This window comes from Heteronotia binoei, chromosome 5, assembly GCF_032191835.1.
Source record: "Heteronotia binoei isolate CCM8104 ecotype False Entrance Well chromosome 5, APGP_CSIRO_Hbin_v1, whole genome shotgun sequence".
Taxonomy (NCBI): domain Eukaryota; kingdom Metazoa; phylum Chordata; class Lepidosauria; order Squamata; family Gekkonidae; genus Heteronotia; species Heteronotia binoei.
The window spans coordinates 140,121,860-140,140,039 of NC_083227.1; the positions used below are offsets into that span (position 1 = coordinate 140,121,860).

General features: G+C 44.5%; 1 protein-coding gene across 1 annotated transcript in view; it reads left to right on the top strand.

Annotated features, from left to right (window-relative positions):
• The first annotated feature begins 1,280 nt into the window (after nt 1–1,280).
• The window catches only part of RAD50 (RAD50 double strand break repair protein), a 59,818-nt gene continuing 42,918 nt past the window's right edge, over nt 1,281–18,180 (top strand). The window contains exon 1 of the mRNA XM_060240509.1: nt 1,281–1,631. The gene's annotated coding sequence lies outside the window, so the exon portion shown is untranslated. The remainder of the gene's footprint in view (nt 1,632–18,180) is intronic.

Below are 18,180 nucleotides of genomic sequence, written 5' to 3' on the forward strand. Positions count from 1 at the left end.
TGCTGCAGGCTCGCTGGTGGCTGACAAGACCAATGCGGGACAGGCAGGTCCGGCCACAGTGGCTGCAGGGAAAAGTCTGATTTAGGGTTGGTGCTGTAGCAGTGCGATTCTTCCTCAATCTCCTTTTGTCCTCAAGACCAGCTATGCGTGCGTTCTCAAAAGAAGAGACAGCCTGGTGGATGGTGTGCCTCCATGCTTTGCGATCTGAGGCTAGGTCAGACCACTGGTGATGGCTGATCCGACAGGTGCCAAGGGATTTCTTCAAGGAGTCCTTGAACCTCTTCTTTGGTGCCCCTCTATTTCGATGGCCGGTGGAGAGTTCGCCATACAGGGCAATCTTGGGAAGGCAGTGGTTTTCCATCCTAGAAATATGCCCTGCCCAGCGCAGCTGCGTCTTCAACAGCAGTGCCTCGATGCTGGTAACCTCCGCCCGCTTGAGAAATACTGTGTTTACAATTATGTATTTTGTATCCTTCTCTATTCACCAGTCTGTGAGCATAAATAAACCGAATAGAAGAGAAATGCTGATAGGGTTGCTTGAGAAATTCCTGGAATGTGGGGGCAATGCCTGGAGGGGGAGCTCAAGAAATATCTGGGGATTTTGGAGCCAGAATAATAATGGAGCCAGGAGCAAGGGTGTGAGTGTGACAAGCATGATTGACCTCCTAAGGGAGTTCTGGCAATCACATTTAAAGGGACCGCACACCTTTTAAATGCCTTCCCTCCATTTGGAAATAATGAAGAATAGGGGCACCTTCTTTTGGGACTCATAGAATCAGTTCTTTTGGGGCTCATAGAATCAGTTCTCTTGGGGCTCATAGAATCAGTTCTTTTGGGGCTCATAGAATCAATTCCTCCGGGGAAACTGATCTCTGACCAGTTGCAATTCTGGGAGATCTCCAGGCCCCTCGTGGAGATTGGCAACACCAACTGCAGGGCTATCCAGCTCCCCCTGAAACAGGGATAATAACTGTCAAATGCATCGACAAATGCAGCAAATGCCATTTGCATCGACAGATAAACAATGTAATAAGATTTATTTCTAAGCACGAAAAGACTCTTTTGACTTGTCTTCTCAGTGTTGGTAGTAGAAGGGGCGCAAGTGAGGAGAAAATCATAGCTGGGATCTGGCTCGATAAACCAGTAAAAACGGTATCTAGCATCACCGCAAAGCGGCCCCATCTCCGCACCGAGGGGTCATCCGTTCCGTATTTTTGAACTCTCTTAGAAAGCTGATGAGCGACGCTTCAACTCCATACCGGAAGAGTTGACAAGGCCATGAACTGCAACCTTCTCCAATCGATTCACGGGAGAGGCTGAGAAGAGCCGCCTCCTTCGAAGGCAAAAGGACCTGATTGGGCTTCTTGATCGTGGGCTTGTGACGTCGACAAGGTTTCTCGAAGCGCGAAAGCTTGGCGCGCGAGGCAGACTCGGAGGAGCGCAGCGTCACGGAGGGGGGGTGGGGAGGGTGTCCCCCTGGCAACCGCCTCAGCGGGCTTCCTGGTACTGCGTTGGGTTTGGCGGATGGTGTGGGAAGCGCCAGTTCTAGTTACTTCTGCGGGGAACTAATATCCGCTTCTCGACGGTGCCTGGCCTGGTCATCCCAGCTTCCCCCACCCACTCCCCGTCAGGTAATCCTCACGGAGCCGGAGAAACGGCCTCCCTCGCGCTTTCTTAGAACGCGCCGAACAGATCTCGATCAGCCGAACGCGGGGCGGGGAGATTCCTGGGTTCGATCACCGCATCCCCGGCGGTGAAATGTGGAGTACGCGCGGCGATTGCTACTATCTGCAGAGGCGGCAGTTTTTTTTTAAAACCGAGTTTCTTGCCTATCTAGGGCTACAGTAGGAAGAGAAGGTTGAAAGTTGCGTTGTAAAGGCATGCTTAGGTTTTATTTAGGAAAAAAGAAGGGCTCCATTTCTTCTACGGATGCTGATGTAAAGCAGGCATTGCGCTACCCACTTGTTGTTATTTGTTGAATTTATAAATCACCCTTCCCTGAAGTGCTTATGGAGGTGTACATCATAATCAGACATATAAAACTAAAAAAATGTGATAAATAACAAAGAAAATATATAACAAATAGCAGTTAGCGGGTGAAAACAGTTGCATCTTACAGACAGTTAATTATGTAGATAAACATTTCTCTCTCTCCATAGGGCAAGTCATAGACTGGCCATGATTAAGGCCACACAGTACAATCCAGATAAAACCCGTTGCTTGTGTATATATAATGTAAAGGTACTGGCATGATGTTTATAGCTTAGTAATGAGAAGTTGCACATAAAGGTAATAAAGTAGACAATAATTTTTGCTTTTGTTATATATATATAAGATTTCAGGTTTTCACGGCTGGCATTATCATTAGGGTTTGTAGAATCTTTCGGGCTCAAGTGCCGTGTTCTACTGGAGAAAGTTTTTCTTCCAGACATTTCGTTCTCAGCTGCGGAGAACATCCTCAGTGGCGTTGCAGCCGGAGCAGGCGCTCTGACCTTCTTGGCTGCTGTGCATTGAGAAGGCCAAGAAGGTCAGAGCGCCTGCTCTGGCTGAAACGCCACTGAGGATGTTCTCCGCAGCTGAGAACGAAACGTCTGGAAGAAAAACTTTCTCCAGTAGAACACGGCACTTGAGTCCGAAAGATTCTACAAACCCTAATATATATAATGTGTAAAGTAGCTTTATTTAAAATAGATTCAGTTGGGTAGCCTTGTTGATCTGAAGCAATAGAAGAAAATTTGAGTACAGTGGCACCTTTGAAGACCAACAAAGTTTAATTCTGGGTATAAGCTTTTGTGTGCATGCACACTTCGTCAGATACAGATAGTCTGAAGAAGTGTGCATGCACACAAAAGCTTATACCCAGAATTATACATTGTTGGTCTTAAAAGTGCCATAATTGGACGCAAATTTTGTTTTATTTAAAATATTAAGGTAAAGCACCATTCTGACTCTGGGGTGACATCGCATCGCGACGTTTTCATGGCAGACTTTTTATGGGGTGGTTTGCCTTTGCCTTCCCCAGTCATCTACACTTTACCCCCAGCAAGCTAGGTACTCATTTTACTGTCTTTGGAAGGATGGAAGGCTGAGTCAACCTTGAGCTGGCTACCTGAACCCAGCTTCTGCTTGGATCAAACTCAGGTCGTGAGCAGAGCTTGGACTACAGTACTTCAGCTTACCACTCTACACCACAGGGCTCATATTTTAAAATATTAGGATACCCATTTTTAAGTTTTGTGCTCCCCTCCACTACCAGTTGTGGTTCTGGTCTGCATATACTCCAGTGATCATATGCCTAGTGAACAAAGATTGCAAAATATTTTCTGTATCTTCTGTTGCATTAGATTTTTCTTCAAAAGTTCCTATCCATTTGTTATTTACAGATGTTTGACATGTTAGTCTCAATAGGAGGACTATTGTCCACACTGACATTTGCAGGTTGCTGTAAAGAAATTTGCAGGTTGCTGAGTCAGATTGAGGTGACAAAAGAGGAGGTCCTACAACTGATAGACAAATTAAAAACTAATAAGTCACCGGGTCCGGATGGCATACATCCGAGAGTTCTGAAAGAACTCAAAGTTGAACTTGTGGATCTTCTAACAAAAATCTGTAATCTTTCATTGAAATCTGCCTCCGTTCCTGAGGACTGGAAGGTAGCAAATGTCACCCCCATCTTTAAAAAGGGTTCCAGAGGAGATCTGGGAAATTACAGGCCAGTCAGTCTGACTTCAATACCGGGAAAGTTGGTAGAAACCATTATCAAGGACAGAATGAGTAGGCACATTGATGAACACGGGTTATTGAGGAAGACTCAGCATGGGTTCTGCAAGGGAAGATCTTGCCTCACTAACCTGTTACATTTCTTTGAGGGGGTGAACAAACATGTGGACAAAGGCGACCCGATAGATGTTGTTTACCTTGACTTCCAGAACGCTTTTGATAAAGTTCCTCATCAAAGGCTCCTTAGAAAACTTGAGAGTCATGGAGTAAAAGGACAGGTCCTCTTGTGGATCAAAAACTGGCTTAGTAATAGGAAGCAGAGAGTCAGTATAAATGGGCAGTCTTCGCAGTGGAGGACGGTAAGCAGTGGGGTGCCACAGGGCTCGGTACTGGGTCCCATGCTCTTTAACTTGTTCATAAATGATTTAGAGTTGGGAGTGAGCAGTGAAGTGGCCAAGTTTGCGGATGACACTAAATTGTTCAGGGTGGTGAGAACCAGAGAGGATTATGAGGAACTCCAAAGGGATCTGTTGAGGCTGGGTGAGTGGGCGTCAATGTGGCAGATGCGGTTCAGTGTGGCCAAGTGCAAAGTAATGCACATTGGGGCCAAGAATCCCAGCTACAAATACAAGTTGATAGGGTGTGAACTGGCAGAGACTGACCAAGAGAGAGATCTTGGGGTCGTGGTAGATAACTCACTGAAAATGTCAGGACAATGTGCGTCTGCAATAAAAAAGGCCAACGCCATGCTGGGAATTATTAGGAAGGGAATTGAAAACAAATCAGCCAGTATCATAATGCCCCTGTATAAATCGATAGTGCGGTCTCATTTGGAGTACTGTGTGCAGTTCTGGTCGCCGCACCTCAAAAAGGATATTATAGCATTGGAGAAAGTCCAGAGAAGGGCAACTAGAATGATTAAAGGGCTGGAACACTTTCCCTATGAAGAAAGGTTGAAACGCTTGGGACTCTTTAGCTTGGAGAAACGTCGACTGCGGAGTGACATGATAGAGGTTTACAAGATAATGCATGGGATGGAGAAAGTAGAGAAAGAAGTACTTTTCTCCCTTTCTCACAATACAAGAACTCGTGGGCATTCGATGAAATTGCTGAGCAGAAAGGTTAAAACGGATAAAAGGAAGTACTTCTTCACCCAAAGGGTGATTAACATGTGGAATTCACTGCCACAGGAGGTGGTGGCGGCCACAAGTATAGCCACCTTCAAGAGGGGTTTAGATAAAAATATGGAGCACAGGTCCATCAGTGGCTATTAGCCACAGTGTATGTGTGTATATAAAATTTTTTGCCACTGTGTGACACAGAGTGTTGGACTTGATGGGCCGTTGGCCTGATCCAACATGGCTTCTCTTATGTTCTTATGTTCTTATGAAATTCTAAAATATATAAACCAAGATCAGCTTTGTAAGCAAGTCAACAGCAATTATTATCTAACAAACATTCTTGTGAGTCAGTCTGATGATACATACTCAATCTTCAAAAATAAAATCCAGAATTACATACTGAAAAATCCCCCTATTCTGAACCCATAGAATAAACAGGACAAAAGCCCAACAGTTCTAATTTTACAGAATTAAGAAAGAAAGAAAAGTTAGGCATTTGAAAACCCTCATTCTCTGCCCCCAAATAGCTTACAGTTTTATCAGAAATAAGGGTAGGAGAGGAATAGAAGAGGAAAAGATAGTGGAAGTGGATTCTGCTTTCAGACCTGGTCCCATCAACTCCCTTTTGAGTTGCCAACTCCTGAAGGGAGCTTATCCTCTTCCCACCACTAGGACACACTGCCACCACCTGTTCAATTTAGGGATTCCTGACTGAGAGGAACAGAACTCCCAATCCCCTTTGCCAGTTCTGTGGCCCCAAGGTCCTCTGCCAACCCAGCGCCTGGTTAACACAGAGACCACAGTCCTTCCTTGGGAGACCCTTGGAGGATTGGCACCCTTGCCAACTGTATGCCTTCCCTGGACTCCCTTCTAACAGTAGTGTGGTCTAAGGCGGTTGGGGAACCTTGGTGGTACAGAGGGACTACCTTTTTAACAAATAAAACATTTATTTAGAACATGCAACTATTTACAGGCATTTTTAAATACAGGGTGAACAGAAGTAATAAATGAAAGTAGGGATAAATGCTCCTTCTTTCCCTCCTTTACAACTTGCCCTGACTATACCATCCAGAACCGACTCACCAGTCTCCAATACTCAAATCAAAACTGCTTTTCCCTCCCAAAAATCTATAATATAAACCCCAGTTCCTGTCTAGGAACTGGTTTTCCCTCCTGCAGCCTTCTGGGAGACCAGCCTGAAATACTTCCTGTCTCTCTAGGAGGCCTCCTCAGAAGTGCGTCTTCCAGGCAGGAGGAGAGGGGGGCGGATGAATAGACTTGGCCAAAGCCTTGCCTAGAGTTTTATAGACTCCTCTAGCCAACTCCCAGACAAGCACAGGCCTAAAAAGGTGTTTCTTTACAGAAGTATCTGAGGATGGGATAGGGAAGGCAAGAGAGCTATCTGTGAGCAAATTTAGTTCCACATAGTAGCGCTTCACATTGGTTAGGGAATCAAGTATGGAATAAAGAAAGTCTTCAAAGGACATGAGTAGGTACTATGTATAGGACACCAAGGGAGTCACTCAGAACAAGAGAAGAAACCTTTGGTTAGATCTGAGGTGTCAAACTCATTTGTTATGCGGGCCAGATCTGACATAAATGAGACTGTGTCAGGTTGGGCCAAAACCATGTCGAGCTGGGCCATGTGTGTTCCTATTAGGTAGCTGATATATAAATTTTATAAAGAACACAGACAAACACAAATATCTTTTTAAAAAAAACTTAAAACATGCTTAAAACATTAGTACTCATTGGTCTTAAAGGGGTTTCTTTGTATTTCTCTCATGGGATCCAGGGAACTGGGCAAAGGAAGCTCTGGCTCTTTCATTCCTTCCTCAGGGGTCCAGGAGGGGGAGGAGCCTCATCCAATAGAAGGAAGAGAGGCTTGACTCAGTATCTCTGCTGTGGAATTGAGAGAGCCTGGCAAAGCAAGCTGTTCCTCCCCGCCCCTTCTCCCCAAGGGAGGAGCCTCAGCCAATTGAGAGGAGTCTCAGCCAAATTTTACTCTGTAGCTGCTGTGCAATTGAGCAAGCCTGGCAAAGCAAGCTGTTATGCAGAAGGAAGCAAGAGAGAGGGAGAAGGAAGCAGATAACAGCCAGTTACTTGGGGGCCTGATAGGAGCCCTCCAGGGGGCTGATTCAGCCCCTGAACTGTATGTTTGACACCCCTGGGTTAGATGACAGGAGTAGAGTTGGAGCAGCAAAAGTCAAAAGCAGGGATATAACAAGGAAACAAAAACCAGGAGATGTGTAAACTTCTGTTTCCAAAAGGCAACAGGTTTATGTAGTTCCCCTGCATTTATTACCGCATTTTCCCCGCATTAACATATTTATGCTGCCTTTCCACACAATCAGAGTCCATGAGATGATGAACATTAAGACATTTAAGAAATACAGTTAAAATTATATAATAATTCATAAGAACATAAGAGAAGCCATATGGGATCAGGCTAATGGCCCATCCAGTCCAACACTCTGTCACACAGTGGCCAAAAAACCAGGGGCTATCAGGAGGTCCACCAGTGGGGTCAGGACACTAGAAGCCGCCCCCCCACTGTTGCTCCCCCCCCGAACCAAGAATACAGAGTATCAGTTGCCCCAGACAGAGTGTTCTATCTATATCTTGTGGCTAATAGCTAATGATGGACCTCTGCTCTGCTCCATATGTTTATCCAATCCCCTCTTGAAGCCATCTATGCTTGTAGCTGCCACCACCTCCTGTGGCAGTGAATTCCATGTGTTAATCACTCTTTGGGTGAAGAAGTACTTCCTTTATCTGTTCTAACCCAGCTGCTCAGCAATTTCATTCAATGCCCACGAGTTCTTGTATTGTGAGAAAAGGAGAAAAGTACTTATTTCTCTACCTTTTCTATCCCATGCGTAATCTTGTAAACCTCTATTGTGTTACCTCTCAGTCAGCGTTTGTCCAAGCTAAAGAGCCCCAAGCGCTTTAATCTTTCTTCATAGGGAAAGTGTTCCAACTTTTTAATCATTTTAGTTGCCCTTTTCTGCACTTTTTCCATTGCTATAATATTTTTTTTTTGAAGTGTTGTGACCAGAATTGTACACAGAATTCCAAATCGGCAGCACCATCAATTTATACAGGGGCATTATGATACTGGCTGATTGTTGACCTTTTTTATTGCAGTTGCACACTGTCTTGACATTTTCAGGGACTCCAAGTTCTCTTTCTTGGTCAATCTCCGCCAGCTCAGACCTCATCAATGTGTATTTATAGTTAGGATATTTGGTCCCAGTTACTTTGCACTTGACCTAGTTAAACCTCATTTGCCATGTTGATACCCATTGGCCAACTTCAATAGATCCTTTGAAGTGCCTCACAATCCTGCTTACTCCCAACTCCAAATCATTAATGAACAAGTTAAAAAGCAACAGACCGGGGGGGGCATGGCGCCAAGGCAAAGAAGATGGACGCCTAGAGTAAAAACGCTTCCCTAAAACCGACACTGATCTGCTAAAAAAGTATTCTCAACATCCATAAATGGATAAAAAGATCACTGGGACTGAAAAATCACTGTCCGGAGCAGGCGCAGGTAAAAAATCGCGGCTGGTGAGTGATTATTTTAGCGCAAATACGCTTGGGAAAAAGACGGCGGGCCAGGAATGGGGCGAAAATAAAATGGCGGACGAGTCGATGCCCATGCAAGAGGAGGCTTCCCCTGTAAATAAAACAGACTTAAGTGAAGTGGAAAACAATTTTTTTGAAAAAATAAAAGTCATCTTTGAGCCAATACAAACTCAACTTCTTGAAATTAAAAATAACCTTTTGGAGGTTGGCAAAACAGTGGACTGTGCAATGACCCTTGCTGAAATCATCCAAGAAGAAAATCAACTTATACAGAAGGAACATGAACAAATGGCTTCTAAAATACTGTTGTTAGAAACTGAAATCAGACAGAATAACTTGAAATTTAGAGGCTTTACTGAAAACTTACCAGAAATGGCAGACTTAAAATCATTTATGGTGCACTGGCTTGCTAAAGAACTACACTTACACTGTGCCTAGCCTAACCAAAGCCTATTGATTAGGACCGCCAGTAAACGCTAAAAGGAGAGGGCCAAGGGACATAATAGTCACATTTTTGGATTACAGAGTAAAAATCCACACTCTTCAAGAAGCAAGAAAAAGGAAAACATTTCAACATCATAACCTCAGTATTGAAATTTTTCCTGACCTTCCCCCAGATGCCATCTCAAAGAGGAGAGAGCTAAAACCCATCACTCAACAACTTCAAAAAGCCCAACAAAGATACAAATGGTCGGGCCCTGCCGCACTACAAGTGATACACAACAACAGCAGATTTCAAGCATCAGATATTGAATCAGGCCCCCTGCTGCTAAAGAAGCTGAGTTTGTCTGAGCCTATGGACATTACCAAGAAGAACCCGAAAAGAAAAAGACTGCAGTATAACACACCGCTGAAGATCGAGACCAGCAGAATTCCAATACTTTCAACTCCAAATGAAACAATACCATGAAAAGGACAATGACTGAATGACTAGAATTTATATCTGGTAAAATTACTTACAGAGAGATTGTATTTATCTTATCTTGTCGGAAGTAAGGGTTGCATTATGTTTTTAGTTTGATTGAAAGCCCTCTATTTAATTTTTACTAAACCAGGAGTTGGTAGTGAGAGCTTTGTTCCTACACTCCTGTGATCTAACAGGAGCCAATGGTTTACAAAGAAATTGAGTTGGAACAACAGTGTTTAGATAGGTTAGAAATAAAATTGTAACAGAATATAAGAATAGATTTGCTTAAGACTGATAGATTTTAGAATAGATAAGGGATAGTTTTAGATTGTTAGTTATTGGATGAGTTTAGTGTTAGGTTAATTATATAAAATATTAGGATAAGTAATAGACATAGCTTAACAAAGTATAACAGGTAGAGTTATAAGATAGGATAGAGTGGCCTTAGTACAAGTGTGTGAAAGAAGAACAGTATATTAATTTTCTTTTTTGTTAGTTTTTTGAAGTTAAAGCTTAAGCAAGTTTTTTAGTATAATATTACCTTGTGCTTTTTATAGTGAAACTTATTACTGGTCAAATGATACAACAATCTAAAGTTTATTTGTTAAATACAAGAGGATTGAACAACCCTGTTAAACGGAGAAAAGTGTATTCTAATTTGATAAAACTACACCCAGACATACTCTTTTTACAAGAGACACATCTTAGAGATAGTAGTAAAAAATTGTTTTGTAATAATTGGTTTACTTTACAGTATCAGGTAAGCGGTTCGTCGAAAGCCAGAGGAGTGGCAATATTATTATCCAAGAATGTAAAATTTATTTGTGAAGAGATACTGAAGGATCAAAAAGGAAGGTTCATTTTTATTAAAGGTTTACTAGACAACAAAAAAGTTACTTTATGTTCGATATATGCTCCCAATCAAGAACAATTACAATTTCTGGAAGATACTTTTGAAAAAATTGATCAATTTTGGGAAGGTGAATTAATCATTGGAGGGGATTTCAATTACATAGTTAATTATCAATTAGACAAAACTTATAAATTAGGCAAAAGCAAAAAACAAAAAAGCGAAAATAATACAAAACTGGCAAAACTTTTAGCAAAATTCGATCTAATAGACTCATGGAGATTAATAAACCCAAAAGAGAAAGACTTTACATTTTATTCCACTAGACATGCAATACACAGACGGATAGACTATATTTTAATTTCTCAAGGCTTCGTCTCTTCACTAGTTTCATCACAGATAGGCATCAAATTATAGAGTGACCATGCCTGGGTGGAAACTATATTGCTTTTGAATAAGGAAACATGTCCTATGAAATCTTGGACATTTAATTCTGCATTGTTGCTGAACCAGCATTATAAAATGGAGCTCACAAAACAAATACAAATCTTTTTTAAGGAAAACGCAAATGAGGAGATCACTCCTTTGACTTTTTGGGACGCATTAAAGCCAACTATTAGAGGACAAATTATTTCATACTCAGCTTTTATAAACAAAGAAAAGCGACAATTGAGACAGAATTTAATTCAATCTATTAAAATAGAGATAAAACATAAAAAATCATGTGGTAAACAAGTATACAAACAACTTTTGGCCAAACGAAGACAATAGAAATTTTAGATTCAGAACAAATTCAAAAAGACATATTGACTTTAAAACAAGAAAACTGGTGTAACTCCCCTAAACTACTCAAAAATTTAGCTAAAAGAGTCAAGCAACGTAAAGCTAACAACCATATATATGCGATAAAAAATAAAACTGGCAAGTTGCTAACTAAAAGAGATCAAATATGCCAGACTTTTTTTGAATATTATAAAAATGTGTACTCAGCTAATAACATTTCACAACAAAAATAAACAATTTTTTTTTTGAAAAATTTTGACCTACAACATTATTAAAAGATCACAAAGAATTTATGGAAAAACCATTCACCAAAAAAAGATCCTAGAAACTATATAATCTCTCAAAAATAATAAGGCACCAGGCCCTGATGACTTCACCACCAGCTTTTATAAGGCTTTTGCAATGGATCTAGTAGAACCCCTACTTAAAGTCTGCAATTATATACAAACATTTGGCACTATACCACAGTCATGGAAATAAGCTGCCATTACCATAATCCCCAAACCTCAAAAAGTTGTAATGATCCCATCCTCATTTAGGCCAATATCGTTATTAAATATGGACTTTAAAATCTTTACGGCATCAATAGCTAAAAGACTAAACAAAATAGTACAGAATTATATTGATAAAGACCAGGTTGGTTTCATTTCAGGTAGAGATCTAGTGGACAATACTTATAAAACCATTCATATTATGTGATATATTAATAAATATAAAATTCCATCAATATTACTTTCTTTGGATATAGCCAAAGCATTTGACTCAGTAAATATCTTATTCTACTAAAAATGGACTTTGGCACAAAATTTTTAAAAGCTATAGAAGCTATTTATAATAATCCTCAAGCTTTTCTCAAAACAAATAATATTCATTCTGAAACCTTTGTATTAGAAAAAGGCACAAGACAGGGATGCCCATTATCCCCACTCCTTTTCGCATTAACAATTGAGCCTCTAGCAACCTTAATTAGAAATAATGCTACTGTGAAAGGAATCAAAATTGGCAATAAAGAATACAAACTCACACTATTTGCGGACGGTATGCTTTTATTTTTATTATCACCAATGGAATCTCTCTAGTCGCTACAAACAATTTTACAAGAATATAGTGAAGCAACTGGTTTGAAAATTAATCAAGATAAATCAAAATTAATGCCTTTACATTTAAATATGGATCTGAAAACTAAAATCAAAAATACTTTTTCTTTTCAATGGTCTTTAAACAATCTTTCATATTTAGGCATTCAACTATCCTCAAATTTAGATAATTTATTTAAAGACAATTATTTAAAATGGCATAAAGAACTTGTTCAATGAATTCAGAAATGGGGAAAAATCCACTTACCTGGATAGAACAATATAATTTAATAAAAGCTTTTGTTATGCCAAAATTTATATTTTTGTTTTGAACTGTTCCAATACACATATCAAATAAGCAATTAAATATTTGGCAGAAATTGATAACTGATTTTTATGGTCTCAGAAGCGACATAGAATAAAACATATTTTATGCAGAAAAATAACACAAGGGGGCATGCAATGTCCATCAATTTTAGACTACTATAAGGCAGCACATCTCACTAAGGTCTTTCTTATGCTTAAAATGGACAACAATCCAGATTGGGTTAACATATTGACAGAATTTTCCCATCCTTACCACATAAATGACGTAATATGGCAAACTACAAAAGAAAGGCCAAAAGAGGTAAAAAATAATGAAATGCTAATGGCTTTAATAAATATTTAGGATGTGGTTCGAACAAAATTGCTACCTAAAATATCTAGGTATACATCATTAATTGGTCAAATTTGGTACCCACCGGCACAGGATCTTCAGCAATATTCTCTCTGGCAAAAGGCCGGAAAAACTACATTAGTAGACCTGTGCCACTAAAGAAAATTAATGGATAAAATAGCATTAGAAGCAAGATTGGGTTTGAAACTATCTTGGCTATTATATCTCCAAATAAAAAGTTTGTGTGACTCCATTCATTTAGAAAAAATAATTAAACAGCCATTAAGTTCTTTGGAAAAAAATATTCAAGCTATATATAGCAACTCAAAAGGACTTATCTCACAAATATACCAGACTTTAATTGGTTGTAAAGATGATCAAAAAACTGCATATAAAAAAATGGCAGTCTGTTTGTAAGACAAATCTTACTTCTGACCTTTGGGAACAAAGTTGGAACTCATATGATGCAACAATGTCAATTTTAAAAAATCAAACAACACACCCTGAAAATTAGGACCTTTTGGTATAGCACTCCGAGTCAATTAGCACATTTCATACCTCATCTTTCTAAGAAATGTTGGAAAAACCGCACTGAAGATGGATCTTATACGCATTGCTGGGTATTTTGTTCATCAGTGTACCCTCTTTGGAAAGATGTAACTAAAATAATCCAAACCATTACAGGACATGAAATTGAAATCTCACCTGAATCAATATTATTAAATATATATACTGCTAAATCAATCCCTAATATAGTGAAAAAAACTATTGCATTATTACTTTATGCAGCCAAAGCCACAATTGCATTATTATGGAAAGATAAAAGAAAACCTTCATTAGACCTCTGACGCAAAAAATTGTGGAACCTTTACACGATGAGCAAGATAACAGCAAATATAATTTTTTTATTAAATGTTAGTTCAACAAGCTTTGAAACAATTTGATTTCCGATATTAGAATATTTAATTTCTCAAGGGGAAATCCCAAATTTAGTTAATAAATGGTATTTGTACTGATAATCAATATGGTAACTAATCAATAAGTGAAAATTGGAGTATTGTATTATAATATACTGAAAGATAAGCTATGTCATATATAGAGAATAATGTAACCTAATTTAGTATTAGTGTTTTTGTTTGCTTCAACTGTATTTGTTTAATTTTACTATGTGTTTATCTTTCTGTTATATCATATTGTCAATCAATAAAAGAAACATTTTATTAAAAAAAAAAGCACTGAGCCCTGCAGTATCCCACTACTTACCACTCTCCACTGTGAAAATTGCCCATTTATACTCACTTTCTGTTTCCTATTAATTAGCCAGGTTTTGATCCACAAGAGTCCTTTTACTATTGAGTTTACTTAGGAGCCTTTGATAAGGAACTTTATCAGAATCTTTCTGGAAGTCAAGGTAAACAACATCTCTTGGGTCCCCCTTGTCCACATGTTTATTCACCCCCTGAAAGAAAACTAACAGGTTAGTGAGACAAGATATTCCCTTATAGAATCCATGCTGAGTCTTTCTCAATAGCTTTTGTTCATCAATGTGCCTACTCATTCTGTCCTTGATAATAGTTTCCACCAACTTTCCCGGTATTGAAGTCAGACTGACTGGCCTGTAATTTCCTGGGTCTCCTCTGGAACCCTTTTTAAAGATGGTAGTGACATTGGCTGCCTTCCAATCCTGAGGAACAGAGGCGGATTTTAATGATAGATTACATATTTTTGTCAGAAGATTCACAAGTTCACATTTGAGTTCTTTCAGAACTCTTGTATGTATGCCATCTGGACCTGGTAACCTATCACTTTTCAAATTGTCAATCAGTTGTAGGTCCCCCTCTCTTGTCACCTTATCTGACTCAGGTCTTTCTACACCTCTCCCAAAATCAGCGGTTCTGGAGTGGGCAAACACTTCTCATCTTCCACAGTGAAGACCATGGGGCCTGCCAGTGAGTTCCTGATAGGGTGGCCAGACCGTCCCGGTCTCCCGGGACTTTCCCGGATCTGGCCCCCAATTCCCGGCTCCCGGGCTGGGTATACCGGGACCATTTTGAGGTCCCGGTTTAGCCAGCCAGAGAGCCGGGGGCCGCGCGCCCGGGCGGGGAAGGCGGCGAGTGAGGGAGGGAGCGACCCTGCGCGTGCGCAGATCGCCCTGCGCACGCGCAGGGACGCTCCCTCCCTCACTCGCCGCCTTCCCCGCCCGCGCACGGGGCCCAGCGGTGGCGGCGGAGGCCCGGGAGGGCGTCGGAAAGGCCCGCGGGGGTCGCTGGAGGGCCTCCAGCGACCCCCGCGGGCCTTTCCGACGCTTCCCGGGGCTCGCTTCGCCCACCCCCCGTCCTCCTCCCCCCGGGAGGGCGTCGGAAAGGCCCGCGGGGGTCGCTGGAGGGCCTCCAGCGACCCCCGCGGGCCTTTCCGACGCTTCCCGGGGCTCGCTTCGCCCACCCCCCGTCCTCCTTCCCCCGGGAGGGCGTCGGAAAGGCCCGCGGGGGTCGCTGGAGGGCCTCCAGCGACCCCCGCGGGCCTTTCCGACGCTTCCCGGGGCTCGCTTCGCCCACCCCCCGTCCTCCTCCCCCCGGGAGGGCGTCGGAAAGGCCCGCGGGGGTCGCTGGAGGGCCTCCAGCGACCCCCGCGGGCCTTTCCGACGCTTCCCGGGGCTCGCTTCGCCCACCCCCCGTCCTCCTGCCCCCGGGAGGGCGTCGGAAAGGCCCGCGGGGGTCGCTGGAGGGCCTCCAGCGACCCCCGCGGGCCTTTCCGACGCTTCCCGGGGCTCGCTTCGCCCACCCACCGTCCTCCTCCCCCCGGGAGGGCGTCGGAAAGGCCCGCGGGGGTCGCTGGAGGGCCTCCAGCGACCCCCGCGGGCCTTTCCGACGCTTCCCGGGGCTCGCTTCGCCCACCCCCCGTCCTCCTCCCCCCGGGAGGGCGTCGGAAAGGCCCGCGGGGGTCGCTGGAGGGTCTCCAGCGACCCCCGCGGGCCTTTCCGACGCTTCCCGGGGCTCGCTTCGCCCACCCCCCGTCCTCCTGCCCCCGGGAGGGCGTCGGAAAGGCCCGCGGGGGTCGCTGGAGGGCGTCCAGCGACCCCCGCGGGCCTTTCCGACGCTTCCCGGGGCTCGCTTCGCCCACCCCCCGTCCTCCTCCCCCCGGGAGGGCGTCGGAAAGGCCCGCGGGGGTCGCTGGAGGGCCTCCAGCGACCCCCGCGGGCCTTTCCGACGCTTCCCGGGGCTCGCTTCGCCCACCCCCCGTCCTCCTCCCCCCGGGAGGGCGTCGGAAAGGCCCGCGGGGGTCGCTGGAGGGCCTCCAGCGACCCCCGCGGGCCTTTCCGACGCTTCCCGGGGCTCGCTTCGCCCACCCCCCGTCCTCCTCCCCCCGGGAGGGCGTCGGAAAGGCCCGCGGGGGTCGCTGGAGGGCCTCCAGCGACCACCGCGGGCCTTTCCGACGCTTCCCCGGCCTCTACCACCCCCCCCCCCCCCGTGCTGGCGGAGGCCCGGGAGGGCATTGGAAAGACCTCTCCGCTGCCGCCGCCGGACTCGCCGCCGCTGCCGCCGCCGCTGGACTCGCCGCCGCCGTAGGTAAGGGGGCCGAAAGCGGGGGGGGGCTGGCGGTTGGGGGTGGCCTTCCTTTCTTCCCTCCCTCCCTCCTTTCTTCCTTCCTTCCTTCCTTCCTTCCTTCCTTCCTTCCTTCCTTCCTTCCTTCCTTCCTTCCTTCCTTCCTTCCTTCCTTCCTTCCTTCCTTCCTTCCTTCCTCCTTCCTTCCTTCCTTCCTTCCTTCCTTCCTTCCTTCCTTCCTTCCTTCCCTCCTTCATTTCTTTCTTCCCTTCTTCCCTCCCTCCCTTTCTCCTTCCCTTTCTCCCTCCCTCCCTCCCTCCCTCCCTTCCTTCCTTCCTTCCTTCCTTATGTTCTTAACTTCTTATGTGACACAGAGTGTTGGACTGGATGGGCCACTGGCCTGATCCAACAGGGCTTCTCTTATGTTCTTATGTGACGCAGAGTGTTGGACTGGATGGGCCACTGGCCTGATCCAACAGGGCTTCTCTTATGTTCTTAAGTGTGACACAGAGTGTTGGACTGGATGGGCCACTGGCCTGATCCAACAGGGCTTCTCCTATGTTCTTATGTGACGCAGAGTGTTGGACTGGATGGGCCACTGGCCTGATCCAACAGGGCTTCTCTTATGTTCTTATGTGACGCAGAGAGTTGGACTGGATGGGCCACTGGCCTGATCCAACAGGGCTTCTCTTATGTTCTTAAGTGTGACACAGAGTGTTGGACTGGATGGGCCACTGGCCTGATCCAACAGGGCTTCTCCTATGTTCTTATGTGACGCAGAGTGTTGGACTGGATGGGCCACTGGCCTGATCCAACAGGGCTTCTCTTATGTTCTTAAGTGTGACACAGAGTGTTGGACTGGATGGGCCACTGGCCTGATCCAACAGGGCTTCTCCTATGTTCTTATGTGACGCAGAGTGTTGGACTGGATGGGCCACTGGCCTGATCCAACAGGGCTTCTCTTATGTCCTTATGTGACGCAGAGAGTTGGACTGGATGGGCCACTGGCCTGATCCAACAGGGCTTCTCCTATGTTCTTATGTGACGCAGAGTGTTGGACTGGATGGGCCACTGGCCTGATCCAACAGGGCTTCTCTTATGTTCTTAAGTGTGACACAGAGTGTTGGACTGGATGGGCCACTGGCCTGATCCAACAGGGCTTCTCCTATGTTCTTATGTGACGCAGAGTGTTGGACTGGATGGGCCACTGGCCTGATCCAACAGGGCTTCTCTTATGTTCTTATGTGACGCAGAGAGTTGGACTGGATGGGCCACTGGCCTGATCCAACAGGGCTTCTCTTATGTTCTTAAGTGTGACACAGAGTGTTGGACTGGATGGGCCACTGGCCTGATCCAACAGGGCTTCTCCTATGTTCTTATGTGACGCAGAGTGTTGGACTGGATGGGCCACTGGCCTGATCCAACAGGGCTTCTCCTATGTTCTTATGTGACGCAGAGTGTTGGACTGGATGGGCCACTGGCCTGATCCAACAGGGCTTCTCTTATGTTCTTATGTGACGCAGAGTGTTGGACTGGATGGGCCACTGGCCTGATCCAACAGGGCTTCTCTTATGTGACAATACTGACTTTGGTGGACCCAAGCACTGATTCAGTGTAAGGGAGCTTTGTGTTTGTGTCTTCTAGTGCAATTTTGTTCTCAGATCCTGTATTTACTTCATCAGTATATGGGATAAGGCACTTTCTCAACTGTGCTGCATAAATCAGCCTATTTATTTTGTCCTGTTGGCTCTGTTGGCTCTATCTGCGCCACCTTCATCACTTCCGGGGTGTGGATCCCCCAGTGGAGTGGTCTCCCGACTCCCTCCGCCGGCTGTTTCTGATAGCCCTGCGCCCCCTCTTTCATTTGATATGTGTCCCGTGCGGGTGCCACCCTCCCGCCGGGAGATGCCGCAAAATGAGCCCCCTTGAGGCTTA